This window comes from Somniosus microcephalus, chromosome 2 (genome assembly GCF_052327205.1).
Source record: "Somniosus microcephalus isolate GS21.2 chromosome 2, FLI_Smic_1.0, whole genome shotgun sequence".
NCBI classification, from domain to species: Eukaryota; Metazoa; Chordata; class Chondrichthyes; order Squaliformes; family Somniosidae; genus Somniosus; species Somniosus microcephalus.
Genome location: NC_140988.1, coordinates 312,753,470 through 312,768,229, shown reverse-complemented (window position 1 = coordinate 312,768,229; position 14,760 = coordinate 312,753,470).

Sequence of the window (14,760 nt, the reverse complement as noted above, 5' to 3'; positions counted from 1 at the left end):
TGGATCTCTAAGATGGTGTCTCCTGTAATGCTGTTAACTGAGTTGAACAAACTTTAGGTTAAAAGACATTCTCTTTCATAAATGTCTCGTCATTGAACCCACAAAGAAATCAATACAACATTCGCTCCACACAAGTGCCAAGCAATGACTATCTCCAACAAGCGAGACTCTAACCACTGCCCCTTGACATTCAACAGCATTACCATCGCTGAATCCCCCATCAACATCCTGGAGGTTATAATTGACCAGAAACTTAACTGGACCAGCCACATAAATACTGTGGCAACAAGAGCATGTCAGAGGCTGGGTATTCTGCGGCGAGTGTCTCACCTCCAGACTCTGCAAACCCTTTCCACCATCTACAAGGCACAAGTCAGGAATGTGATGGAATATGTAGTGTATGTGCCTTTAATTCAGAACTACTTTTACAGCTCCTGTATACTGTAGTACCAGCAGTGACCCCACCTGTATATAAGCTTTGCGCATGCCTCTGTACCCCCTGTCTTGAGACTACCCTCCTCCAGTAAAGACCTGTTTATTGTTAATGTACAGCATCCGTGTGATTATTTAATAACATCATATCCACTGAACCACAGATCCAACAGTGGCGACGAGTGTCGATTCGAATCTACCTGCAACATAAAAAAAAAGAAAATAGTCGAGGCCAGGAACACAGGCGTCGACCACGAGCAACCGCCCAGCAGTCAGGCAGAGATTGAACTTCGCAGGGGGGGCTGTGGAGAGCCGGGCTTGGTTCCCCAGCCACAACGAGCAGCAAGAGACCGACGACAGGTCCAGCGCAGACCCTTCCCGAGCAGCGGCGGCTGGAGCCGACTGACGGCGGAGAGAAAGCCGAGCAGCGTCGACGGGGTAAGACAGAGGGTGAAGAGCGCAGGGCGCAGCCGGGGGTTGAACACCGAGCGGCGTCGAGAAAAAGAAAACAAACCGGAGAGAGAGAGGGTAGAGAAACAGCCGGGTTCTAGACTGAACGGCGTCGAAAAATATAAAAAGAACGCGCAGAGCACAGCCAGGGCTCACGGGCTGAACAGGGTCCGTGGGGCGAAGAAAGGGGAGCGCGGGAGATGCCATTGAGCCGCGGAGAAGAAGAAAGAGCGCGGGAGACGCCATTTTTAGAAGCCACAGCGGAGAAGAAGGGCGAGCGCGGGAAGGAAGGAAAGCACGGGAGATGCCATTTTGTGCCAGCGGAGAAGAAGGGGAAGCACGGGAGGCGCCATTTTTGACAGTTAACTCACACCCAAGGATGCCGAAGAGTGGCAGTATCTCTATGTTCGACAATGAAGTCGAAGATTGGGCGACATATGTGGAACGTATTGAGGTGTACTGCAGGGCAAATGAACTGCCAGATGCTAATAAAGCACTGGTTCTGTTAAATTCCATGGGTGCAAAAACTGATGGGTTACTGCGAAATCTAATAACCCCAGAGAAGCCGGTAAACAAGAATTTTGAAAGCATAGTAGAAATCCTACAGGACCACTTAAACCCCACACCGCTGCTGATAGCAGAACGATTTAAGTTCCATAAAAGGAACCAACACAAAGACGAAAGCAATGCTGAGTACTTAACGGAACTGCGTAAGCTATCGAAACACTGCCAGTTTGGAGCGGGACTAGCAGATATGTTAAGGGACAAGTTTGTGTGTGGGCTACAAAGTGAAGGAACCCAGAAGCGGCTTCTATCAGAAAAGGACCTTACGCTGGACAAAGCTTTCAGTATGGCAGTATCACACGAAGCACCCGCAAGGGGCGCTGCAGAGATACAACGGAGACCGCAAGAATACGGCACCAATGAAATGTCCTATGGAACAGGGAAGTGCTATCGCTGCGGCAGAACAACACATGACCAGAAAGATTGTTGGTTCAAGGACCAAGTGTGCAGACAGTGTGGGAAAGCAGGACACATAGCAAGAGTCTGCAGGTCTGGGAAGAAAACCAACAGTAAGAAATCTCCACAGGAGAAGTAGAAAAAGGTACACCAGGTGATGGACAGTGGTTCAGACGAACAGAAAAGTGACACAGACTCCGGAATCAAGGAGCTGGATTGTCTGAAACTACATAAGGTAACAGAAATGGAGGATCACCAGACTACCTGGGTTACACTCAAGATAGACGGAGTCCAAGTGAAAATGGAATTGGACACAGGGTCAGCGCTAACAGTCATAAATCAAAGAGACTACAAGCGGCTATTTTCACACATACCCTTGAAAGCTACAGAGATTGTCTTGAAGACGTATACGGGGCAAAAAGTCTACCCCAAAGGAAAACTAAGGTTGAAAGTGACATATAAAGGCCAGGAAATACCTATAATGGATATATATGTATTGCCAGATGGAGGACCACCACTGCTAGGACGTGAATGGATCCGGAAGATACAATTAGATTGGCATTCCATACAGGCACTGAAGGGTGAGGCCAAAAAGGATGACGACGCCACACCTGGATGACTGTCAAAAATGCTAACTGACGCAAAAGAAGTGTTCCAGGAGGGACTAGGAACACTAAAAGGAATAACAGCAACGATTAAAATAGAGGAAAATGCAAGCCCAAAGTTTCTGAAGGCCAGACCAGTGCCTTATGTGATCAGACCAGCTGTTGAAGCAGAGCTGGAAGGGTTGGAACGTTCAGGAGTACTGTCCAAAGTGGACTGGAGCGAGTGGGCTACACCCATCATTCCTGTAATGAAGAGGTCATTGAGTAATACACCTGGGGAACCAAAGAAGGTCCGCATCTGTGGGGATTTTAAGGTGACAGTGAACCCAGTTCTTCACGGTACAAAATCCGCTTCCATGAATTGAGGATATTTTCGCCTCGCTATCTGGAGGTAAACGCTTCACCAAAATTGATCCAGCCCAGGCGTACTTGCAAATGGAGGTAGAAGCAGCTTCGAAACAATACCTTAGGATCAACACTCATAAAGGTCTCTATCAATACAACCGGCTGGTGTTTGGAGTAGCCTCGGCTCCGGCTATCTGGCAAAGGGCGATGGATCAGGTCCTGCAAGGGATTCCAAGGACCCAGTGTTATTTGGACGACATCTTGGTCACGGGCGAAAATGACGGTGATCACCTCGCCAACTTGGAGAAGGTGCTCACCAGATTAAAGGAGTATGGGCTACGAGCTAATCGCCACAAGTGCAAGTTTTTCCAGAAACAGATCTCGTATTGTGGCCACGTCATCGATGAAGAGGGGTTACATAAGTCCCCTGACAAGATTGAGGCAGTAGTCAATGCTCCAGCACCGGAAAATGTGTCACAACTGAGGTCGTTCCTCGGGCTGGTAAACTACTACCACAAGTTCTTACCAAATTTGTCTACGGTATTACACCCACTGAACACCCTACTGCAAACAGGGGTACCATGGAAGTGGGATGACGAACGTAGACGAGCTTTCCAGAAGTGTAAAGAATTGATCACATCAAAAGAGGTGTTGGCCCATTTCAACCTAGCACTACCAATTCGGTTGGCATGTGATGCATCACCCTATGGTATTGGAGCGGTGCTGTCGCACAAATTCTCTGACGGGTTGGAGAGGCCAGTAGCCTTTGTGTCTCGGTCATTAACCTCAGCCGAGCGCAACTACGCCCAGATTGACAGGGAAGCCCTCAGCCTAGTATGGGGAGTAAAAAAATTCAACCACTATCTGCATGGGCAGAAGTTCACCTTGCTGACTGACCACCAACCACTTGTCTTCATCTTTAATCCTAAGAAGGGCGTTCCAGTGATGACTGCACAGCAGTTACAAAGATGGTCCCTGTTTCTAGGGGCGAATCAATATGAAATAGAATATAAAGGCACGGAGGAGCATGGGAACGCTGATGGGCTATCACGCCTGCCACTGCCTACTGTGGAGGAAGCACCAGCAGTGGACCCTATCGAGATATTTTATTCGTCAATAATTGAACGATTGCCAGTAACGAACACGGATATAGAGAAGGAGACCCGCAATGATCCAACGCTGTCTCGGGTATATGAATTGACGGTGAGGCGATGGCCAACTCATGGCAACTCACTGTTGCCAGCATTCTCATCCAGAAGAGAACAGCTGTCAGTATGCCAGGGGACAGTGATGTGTGGATCCAGAGTGGTGATTCCACCCAAGTTAAGGGAGAGAGTGCTAAATGAGCTACATGAAGGTCATCTGGGGGGAGTGAAAATGAAAAGCCTTGCTAGGGCTTATGTGTGGTGGCCGGGAATCGATCAACAAATCGAAGAACTAACTAAGAGCTGCTTAGGATGCCAGAAGGTCCAAAATACACCACCACATGCCCCTCTACACCCATGGGAGTGGCCCTCCTCTCCATGGCAGCAGGTGCATATTGATTTCGCTGGTCCATTCATGGACTCAATGTTCTTAATAGCAGTGGATGCTCATTCAAAGTGGCCTGAGGTGATAAAAATGTCTTCAACCACTACAGAGAAAACGATTGCAGTCCTACGGACCATATTTGCCAGGAACGGTTTGCCAGAGCAGATTTGCTCTGATAATGGACCACAGTTTGTGTCCGACGAGTTCCAAAAATTTGAGAGAAGGAATGGGGTAAGGCATTACACATCCGCCCCGTATCATCCAGCCACAAATGGATTAGCTGAGAGGTTCATACAAACCTTTAAGAAGGCGATAAAGGCCATGTGCGACAATGAAATTCCACTACAGCATAAGATGGACAATTTCTTATTAGCCTACCGAAACGCGACACATGCAGTTACCAACCAGACCCCGGCCATGATGTTCTTTAACCGAAGGTTGAGATCTCGTCTGGACTTGCTCAGACCAAATGTGCGAAGAAATGTTGAGGACAAACAATTCCAGCACATCAATGAGAAGCCGACAAGGAGCTTCAATGTAGGGCAACCAGTCTTGGCCCGTGACTATCGAACAGAGAAATGGCAACCCGGAACGATATGTACAAGGCAGGGGCCATTAATGTACACAGTGGATGTCGGGTAGAACATTGTGAGACGCCACGTCGATCAGATCTTAGCGTCACAGGAACGCGTCAACCCCATATCTCGAGTACCTGGGGATGAACCCGACATACCGGTAGCATCTACCTCAGACCCAGTAGCAGTGGAACCCGATGAACTACCTGATGAAAATGGGTCAGAATCGCCTCTGCACCAAGGACAAGAACCTCCGGAAAGGCGCTATCCCGAAAGGGTCAGGAAGCCGCCCCAAAGACTGAATCTATAAATGGACTTTTGTTGTTTAATGTACATGTTGAAATGTTAATTGTTATTTGAATATTAGGGGTACTACTAATCTAAAAGGGGAGGAATTGTAGTGTATGTGCCTTTAAGTCAGAACTACTTTTACAGCTCCTGTATACTGTAGTACCGGCAGTGACCACACCTGTATATAAGCTTTGCGCATGCCTCTGTACCCCCAGTCTTGAGACTACCCTCCTCCAGTAAAGACCTGTTAATTGTTAATGTACAGCATCCGTGTGATTATTTAATAACAGCATATCCACTGAACCACGGATCCAACAGAATACTCTCCACTTGCCTGGATGAGTGCAGCTCCAACAACACTCAAGAAGCTTGACACCATCCAGGACAAAGCAGCCCGCTTGATTGGTGCACCATCCACCACCTTAAACATTCACTCCCTCCACCACCGGCGTACCGTGGCTGCAGTGTGTACCATCTACAAGATGCACTGCAGCAACTTGCCAAGGCATCTTTGGCAACACCTCTCAAACCTGCGATATCTTCCACCTAGAGGGACAAGGGCAGCAGGTGCATGGGAATACCCTTCACCTGCAAGTTCCCCTCCAAGTCACACACCATTCTGACTTGGAAATATATTACCATTCCTTCATTGTTGCTGGGTCAAAATCCTGGAACTCCCTACCTAACAGCACTATGGGAGTACCTTCACCACACGGACTGCAGCGGTTCAACAAGGCGGCTCACCACCACCTTCTCAAGGGCAATTTGGGATGGGCAATAAATGCTGGCCTTGCCAGCGACGCCCACATCCCAGGAATGAATTTTTTTTAATTGTAGGAAGGATATAAAAGCTAAGGCAAATGTGCAGTATAGATTCATTAGGATTTAACAGAGGGATGAGAAGTTATAGCTATGAAGAGAGACTTGAGAAGTTAGTGCCAGGAATTTTCTTGCAGCCTGTCCTGCTCCACCACTGTAACTTTGTAAGTGTGGCACAAATCCTGTTTATGTGTGTAGGAGGGAGACCGATTCTGAGGAAATTCCTGGCCTAGGGCTTTTTCCACTACAACAATGAAGGTTAAGCAGTGACCTGATAGAGATATTCAGGATTCTGTACAGTTATGATAGGGTAAATAGCAATTAGATTGTTTCCATTGGTAAGAAAGGCAGTACTGAGCAAACATAAATCTAAGATAATCACAAAAAGAATTACAGGGTAAGTCAAAAAACAATTATTTACACAGAGGGTGGGTAGAATGTTGAATCTCTGCCACAGCCAGGGTGAATCAGAGTCCTGACCAGAGGACTTAGACAATCGCTTGAAAAATATAAATTTTAAACAATAGCTGGCTCACATGAAGAAAACTGCTTAATGGGCTGATTGGCCTGTTTCTGCACTGTAACATTCCATGATTCTGTAATTTTATGGTATCACACCCAAGTGACCATTCTTTGTACAGGAACCTAGACAAAGGTGTTATCAGGCAATTCAGCTAAAAAGTGCCATCGCCAAACTTGATCTTGTCCTTATCAAATGACTACACAAGTACACCTTCCACCAGAGTAATCGAGAGTAATCAGGGGCAGGAACCCGGCTGGTTTTCCCTTCTCTGTAGCCCAGAGCATTCCAACTAATTATACTGTGCCTACCACCATTCTGGCTGAGATCAGCCAACTCAACACAAATTGAGGATTGACCTTCCTAGTCTGTATGGTTCAGTTCCTCATTAGGCAGTGCACTTACCAACTGAGGGAGAGAGATTATTTTTTAATTTCTTTTGAAAGCTAAAGCATGCGTCCTCAAGAGAGAGGATCATTTTGAGCCATTGGGAGTCATAGCCCCTATGTTTAGTGCTTAGTAGAGTGATGTGAGATGGTAACTCAGCAATACTGATGATGCACCACCTTTAATTATTGGTGAAATTGGATTTTAAATACTCGGGTGGCAATCATTACCGTCAGCGATTAACTTGTAGCTCAAAACGAGAACACACAGTAAACCTGTCCAAAGCTGAATTGCCACTCAAAGTTCCACTTTTCATTGGGTGGTAAATCTGACCAGACACTGCTATACCCTCTGTAATCGAATTCTAAATCTGCACAGCAAAGCAGCTAAGAAAAATGTCACTTGGCTGATGTTTTCCCGCAAAGCTATTCAATGCAAGATTATTTTTTATTCGCTGCTTGTGTTTCATTGGAATGGTGCATTGAAAATGTGTTATGCCATTTCTGATTCATGTGAAACCATGAATTAATAACTGTTATTGCCTGCTTTTACAACACACTGCATGCCTAGTACTCAGTTGCAGTTTCTGACCTCCTGCCTGAACTTTGACCTTGCCAATATGATCTGTATTCCGACTTTATAAAGTAGAGTCTTGAAGTTGGGCCTTTTATAAGCCTGCACTAATTTAATTCAAAAATAGTTGTCTCTTACATTTCTGTGGTTATCTTTTTGATATTCATTTTCCTTCTGATATTTACTTAAAGTCTACTTTTCGTCTTGTGGTGATTAAGTTTCTTTAATTATGTTCGCAATCCTCCCAAAACTACACCTCAAACAACCCCTCTTCCTTAACATCCCATTCAGAAATATTGGGGGAATTTTAATCCCCCAGGATGAGTGGGGGGAGGCGGGGGGGGTTAAATTTTTTTTAATGGGAAACCCGACCCCAACTGGCCTCCAATGTATCCACTTCCGGTTTTAACAGAGGCGGGCAACTAACCTGCTCTCCGGAAGCAGGTCCATAATTTTAATATTGTAACAAGGCTGCGTGCCTCATATTTTAGCTCTGTTTCAGATTTAATGCCTGCGGGCTCTGGAAACACGGCAGCTGAAGGGAGGCGATAATGGCCGGATCCCACAGCTAAGTGCCGTTCCAGCAATGCTTATGGGCCTGGAGGAGCAGGAGTGCTTCCTCGCAGGTGCCCAAGCAAAGCTGTTCACCTCCGTGTGATCGGCCCCCCAACCCCCTGCAATCTCTCCAGACACCCTCCCTCCCTCCCCCTCCCCTCCCCCCCACCTCCTTCTGGGGGAGGTGGGACCAGTACAAACCTTCCGGTTTGCACCTGGGCAGGGCCGGGACCGATGTCCTAGGGGGAGTGTTTGCTAGTGCTCTGGGGGAGGGTTTAAACTAAAATGGCAGGGGGTTGGGAACCTGAGCAGGGAGACAGAGGAAAGGGAAACAAGGATAAAAGCAAAAGATAGGAAGGAGAAAAACTAAAGTGGCAGTCAGAGAAATCAACGGTTTAAATCAAACATGGCCACAGTAAATAATAATTCTAAAAGGTCTAAGAGCGTTAAAAAAACAAGCCTGAAAGCTTTCTGTCTCAATGCGAGGAGCATTCGTAATAAGGTGGATGAATTAGCTGTGCAAATAAAGGTAAACAAATATGATTTGATTGGGATTATGGAAACATGGCTCCAGGATGGCCAAGGCTGGGAACTCAACATCCAGGGGTATTCAATATTCAGGAAAGATAGGCAAAAAGTAAAGGGTGGTGGGGTAGCATTGCTGGTTAAAGAGGGGATTAACACAATTGTAACGAAGGATATTAGCTTTGATGATGTGGAATCTGTATGGGTAGAACTGAGAAATACCAAGGGACAGAAAACATTAGTGGGAGTGATATATAGACCTCTAAACAGTAATGCGGAGGTTGGTGTTGGCGTTAAAAGGGAAGTTAGAGAAGCGTGCAATAAGGGCACAGCAGCTATCATGGGTGACTTTAATCTACATATAGGGGTCGATTTTCCTGACGCTGTCGGGAAGAAGGCGGGTCTACAACTTTCGGGTTTTAGATCCGGCTACTTCGACGTCTGGCCAATCCGCGCGATTTTCCCTTGATTGACCTTGTTGAGCCCACCCAGCGGGCTCAGCAGGCCAATTAAGGGCCACCCGGCAACAGGTGATGTCACAGAATGAAATTTCATCTGTCAAGAGTTCTTAGATGAAATATCAGTGTTTCACAGCTGTTTCGGTTCCGGTTGAGTGATGGGCTCCCGACTGCTACAGGAAGAAAGGCTGTGAAGGTAAGTACAGGTAAGTAAAAGTTCTTTACACACTTTAGACACACCAAACACACTTACCTTTGCACTCATGCACCCAACACTCACCTGAACACCGACATCGCGATGCCTCCAACTCCTTCAACCCGACGGCCCGTCTGCTCTAACCTGGCGTGGTTTGGAGCCGTCGGGAATCCCACACGAAACCCCTCAAAATAGAGATTAGGCTAAAAGCTGCCTGTTAACTACCTGTTAACAGGCAGTTAATTGGCACTAATCCCTTCCCACCTGGTTTCGGCGGGTCCCAGTGCGGGGCGGGGACCTGCCGCCTCTGAAAGCTGCGTGGAACAGGGTTTTGGGCGGGATGTTATCGGGACCCCCAAATTCGGGATTTACCCCCCCCCCCACATGCCTGAAACCCCACCTGATGGCTCCACATAAATCGACCCCATAGATTGGGCTAACCAAATTAGTAGCAATACTGTGGAGGAGAAATTCCTGGAGTGTATACAGGATGGTTTCCTGGACTATTGTGTTGAAGAACCAACTGGAGATCAGGCCATCTTAGACTGGGTATTATGCAATGAGAAAGGATTATTAACAATCTTGTTGTACGAGGCCCCTTGGGTCGGAGCGATCATAATATGATAGAATTCTTCATTAACATGGAGAGTGAAGTAGTTGACTCAGAGACTAGGGTCCTGAATTTAAATAAAGGAAACTACGATGGTATGAGGCGCGAGTTGGGTAGGATTGATTGGGGAATGTCACTCAAAGGGTTGACGGTGGATAGGAAATTGCAAACATTCAAAGGCCACATGGATGAACTACAGAATTTGTTCATCCCAGTTTGGCATAAAACTAAAACAAAAAAGGTGACTCAACCGTGGCTAACAAGGGAAATTAGGGATAGCATAAGATCCAAGGAGAGGACATATAAATTGGCCAGAAAAAGCAGTAAACCTGAGGATTGGGAGCAGTTTAGGATTCAACAAAGGAGAACAAAGGGATTAATTAAGAAGGGGAAAATAGAGTATGAGAGTAAGCTTGCAGGGAACATAAAAACTGACTGTAAAAGCTTTTATAGATATGTGAAGAGAAAAAGATTGGTGAAGTCAAGCGTAGGTCCCTTGCAGTCAGAATCAGGGGAATTTATAATGGGGAACAAAGAAATGGCCGACCAATTAGATACATATTTTGGTTCTGTCTTCACAAAGGAGGACAAAAATAACCTCCCAGAGATGTCGGGAACATAGGGTCTGATGAAAGGGAGGAACTGAAAGAAATCAGTATTTGTAGGGAAATGGTGTTAGGGAAATTGATGGTATTGAAGGCCAATAAATCCCCAGGTCCTGATAATCTGCATCCTAGGGTATTAAGGAAGTGGCCCTAGAAATAGTAGATGCATTGCTGATCATCTTCCAACATTCGATAGAATCTGGAACAGTACCCATGGATTGGAGGGTAGCTAATGTTACCCCACTATTCAAAAAAGGTGGTAGAGAGAAAACGGGGAATTAGAGACCGGTAAGCCTGACATTGGTAGTGAGGAAAATGGTGGAGTCCATTGTAAAAGATGTAATAGCAGAGCACTTGGAAAACAGTGACAGGATCGGACAAATTCAACATGGATTTACAAAAGGTAAATTGTGCTTGACTAATCTACTGGAATTTTTTGAGGATGTAACTGGTAAAATAGATAAGGGAGAACCAGTGGTTGTGGTATATTTGGACTTTCAGACGGCTTTCGATAAGGTCCCGCATAAGAGATTAGCGTGTAAAGTTAAGGCACATGGGATTGGGGGCAAGGTATTGCCTTGGATAGAGAACTGGTTGGCAGACAGAAAGCAAAGAGTTGGAATAAACGGGTCTTTTTCCGAGTGGCAGGCAGTGACTAGTGGGGTACCGCAGGGATCGGTCCTTGGACCCCAGCTATTCACAACATATATATTAATGATCTAGACAAGGGAACTAGACTTAATATCTCCAAGTTTGCAGATGACACAAAGTTGGGTGGGCGTATGTGCTGTGAGGAGGGTGCCGAGAAACTCCAGTATGATTTGGACAGGTTGGGTGATTGGGCAGAAGCATGGCAGATGCAATATAACGTGGATAAATGCGAGATTATCCACTTTGGTGTCAATAACAGGAAGCCAGATTATTATCTGAATGGCAATAGATTGGGAGAAGGGGAAGTGCAATGAGACCTGGGTGTCCTTGTGCAACAGTCACTGAAGGTAAGCATGCAGGTGCAGCAGGCGGTTAAGAAGGCAAATGGTATGTTGGCCTTCGTAGCGAGAGGATTCGAGTACAGGAACAAGGATCTCTTGCTGCAGTTGTACAGGGCCTTGGTGAGACCAGATCTTGAGTATTGTGTGCAGTTTTGGTCACCTTATCTGAGGAAGGATGTTCTTGCCATGGAGGGAGTGCAGCGAAAATTCACCAGGCTGATACCTGGGATGGCAGGAGTGACGTATGAGGAGAGATTGGGTCGATTGGGCTTATACTCATTGGAGTTTAGAAGAATGAGAGGGGATCTCATTGAAACTTATAAAATTCTGACAGGACTGGACAGACTAGATGCAGGAAGGATATTCCCGATGGTCAGGGAGTCCAGAACCAGGGGTCACAGTCTAAGGATAAGGGGTAAGCTATTTAGGACAGAGATGAGGATGAACTTCTTCACCCAGAGAGTGGTGAACCTGTGGAATTCTCTACCACAGAAGGCAGTAGAGGCCAATTCATTAAATATATTCAAGAAGGTGTTGGATATATTTCTTAAGGCTAAAAGGATCAAGGGATATGGGGAGAAGGCAGGAGCAGGGTACTGAATTTGGATGATCAGCCATGATCTCATTGAATGGCGGAGCAGGCTCGAGGGGCCGAATGGCCTACTCCTGCTCCTATCTTCTATGTTTCTATGTTTCTCCCTCCCTCCCTCTCCCCCTCCCCTCCTCTCCCCTCCATCCTCCCCTCCCCTCCCCCTCCCAATCACCTCCCCCCTCCCCCTCCCCGATGTTCCTCCAACCTATGATCCCTCCCTTCTTCCCCCCTCCCCGGCTGCAGCCTGGTGTCGCAGGCTTTCCCGCCCGACAGTCTGCCAGCCTCTCAATCTGACTGGCTCCCAGCCAGCAAAAGGCGTCCAATAATTGTTAATCAGGTCCTGCAGGAGCTCGGGGAAACCCATATTCCAGTTTTCCCACCCGCTACACCTCCCCCCGCTCCCTCCCCGCCTCCCTGTAAATATCGGGGCCATTGATGCCATTTTTTCCAATCTTAACTTCTCCTCTGAAATCATCCGGATGCCACTAATCATCCCCTCGCCTCCAGTTGGCTTTGTTACGCTACTCCCTGTCTCTAACTTTATCATAATTTAAAAGTAATTCTCTGAAAAATTACTTGCAAAAAAGATCAACTGCAGAGAACTAAGCAGCTACTTGAACGTCAGGACTATGCTGAGAGTTTCAGTGTCTCTTGAACAGTTGGTGAAAGGGTTACATTTTCTTTGCAGTTGGACATTTATCAATGTGTTTGCTTCTATATCAGGTGGATTGTACAGCAGTTGGCTGGCTTCAACTGTGCATTTGACCGAAATTCACCAGTGACAGGGTGGTTAATGCATTTTTCAGTAATGGCCAAATAGCCACTTTTTTTGTTTCAAAGTATATAGTACAAAACACTGTCAAGAAATAAATAAATGGGAGAAGGAGAGTTGTTGGAAATTAATTGCTCGAGGTTAGGCCCAGCATTGAAGAGTTGATGAAAAATGGGAGAGGTTGTTCTCAGAATGCATGTAACACAATCCACCTGTGATTGCTGCATCAGATAACCTTAAAGGCCCACTCATGAGTGACCATTCTTTTGTTTTTTATGAACTTGTGCAGCTCAGAAGCCTTCTGCCCTGTAGAAAGTTGTCGCCTACACTGACAACCTTTGAATGATGATGGATGAAGTTTGGTGCCTCCTTAATCACCTTCTCCAACATTAAAAACAGACCCTCAAACCAGTAATAAAAGGAAAGATATGAGACGAAGGCATTACTGTTCAGAGTCACAAACTAATCCATCTACCTGAAGAACATACTTTGAGAAGAGAAGGAAGAAAGGTGAGATTTAGTGGTTGAACACAAACATTCTAATCGAAAACACACAATAATACAAAAGTCTAGTCATAAGTAAAATTACATTTTCCGTATCTCAAAGGCCATAATAAATGATAGTTAACACTAACTGAATCAGGCAGTTTCTCAGGGACACTGTTGAAATCACAAACTGACACCAAGAGGCACTTTCACAATTACATTGGTTAAAGCTCTGATATCATCACCAATTAGAATGGAAAGTTCTGTGAAAAGCTACATTTTTCTAAATCCATGGAAGTGATGATGAACCTTTATAAAACACTGGTTCGGCCTCAACTGGAGTATTGTGTCCAATTCTGGGCACTGCACTTTCGGAAGGATGTGAAGGCCTCAGAGAGAGTGCAGAAAAGATTTATGAGAATGGTTCCAGGCATGAGGGACTTCAGTTAAGTAGATAGACTGAAGAAGCTGGTTACAGCACAGAAGGAGGCCATTCGGCCATTGAGCCTGTGCTGACTCTCTGCAAGAGCACTTCAGCTAGTCCCACTCTCCCGCCCTTTCCCCGTAGCACTGCAATTTTTTTTCCTTCAGGTACTTATCCAATTCCCTTTTGAAAGCCACGATTGAGTCTGCCTCCACCACCCTTTCAGGCAGTGCATTCCAAATTCTAACTACTCGCTGAGTAAAAAAGTTTTTCCTCATGTCGCCTTTGGTTCTTCTGCCAATCACCTTAAATCTGTGTCCTCTGGTTCTCTACCCTTCCGCCAATGGGAACAGTTTCTCTCTATCTACGCTGTCTAGACCCCTCATGATTTTGAACACCTCTATCAAATCTCCTCTCAACCTTCTCTGCTCTAAGGAGAACAACCCCAGCTTCTCCAGTCTATCCACGTAACTGAAGACCCTCATTCCTGGAGCCATTCTTGTAAATCTTTTCTGCACCCTCTCCAATGCCTTCACATCCTTCCGAAACTGAGGTGCCCAGAATTGGACACAATACTCCAGTTGAGGCCGAACCTTTTATAAATGTTCATCATAACTTCCTTGCTGTTGTACTCTATGCCTCTATTTATGAAGCCCAGAATCCCATTTGCTTTTTTTACCACTTTCTCAACCTGCCCTGCCACCTTCAACGATGTGTGCACATATACCCCTAGGTCTCTCTGTTCATGCACCCCCTTTAGAATTGTACCCTTTAGTTTATATTGCCTCTCCTCGTTCTTCCTACCAAAATGTATCACTTCGCACTTTTCTGCATTAAATTTCATCTGCCACGTGTCCACCCATTTCACCAGCCTGTCTATGTCCTCTTGAAGTCTATCACTATCCTCCTCACTGTTCACTATACTTCCAAGTTTTGTGTCATCTGCAAATTTTGAAATTGTGCCCTGTACACCCAAGTCCAAGTCATTAATATATATCAAGAAAAGCAGTGGTCCTAGAACCGACCCCTGGGGAACACCACTGTATACCTTCGTCCAG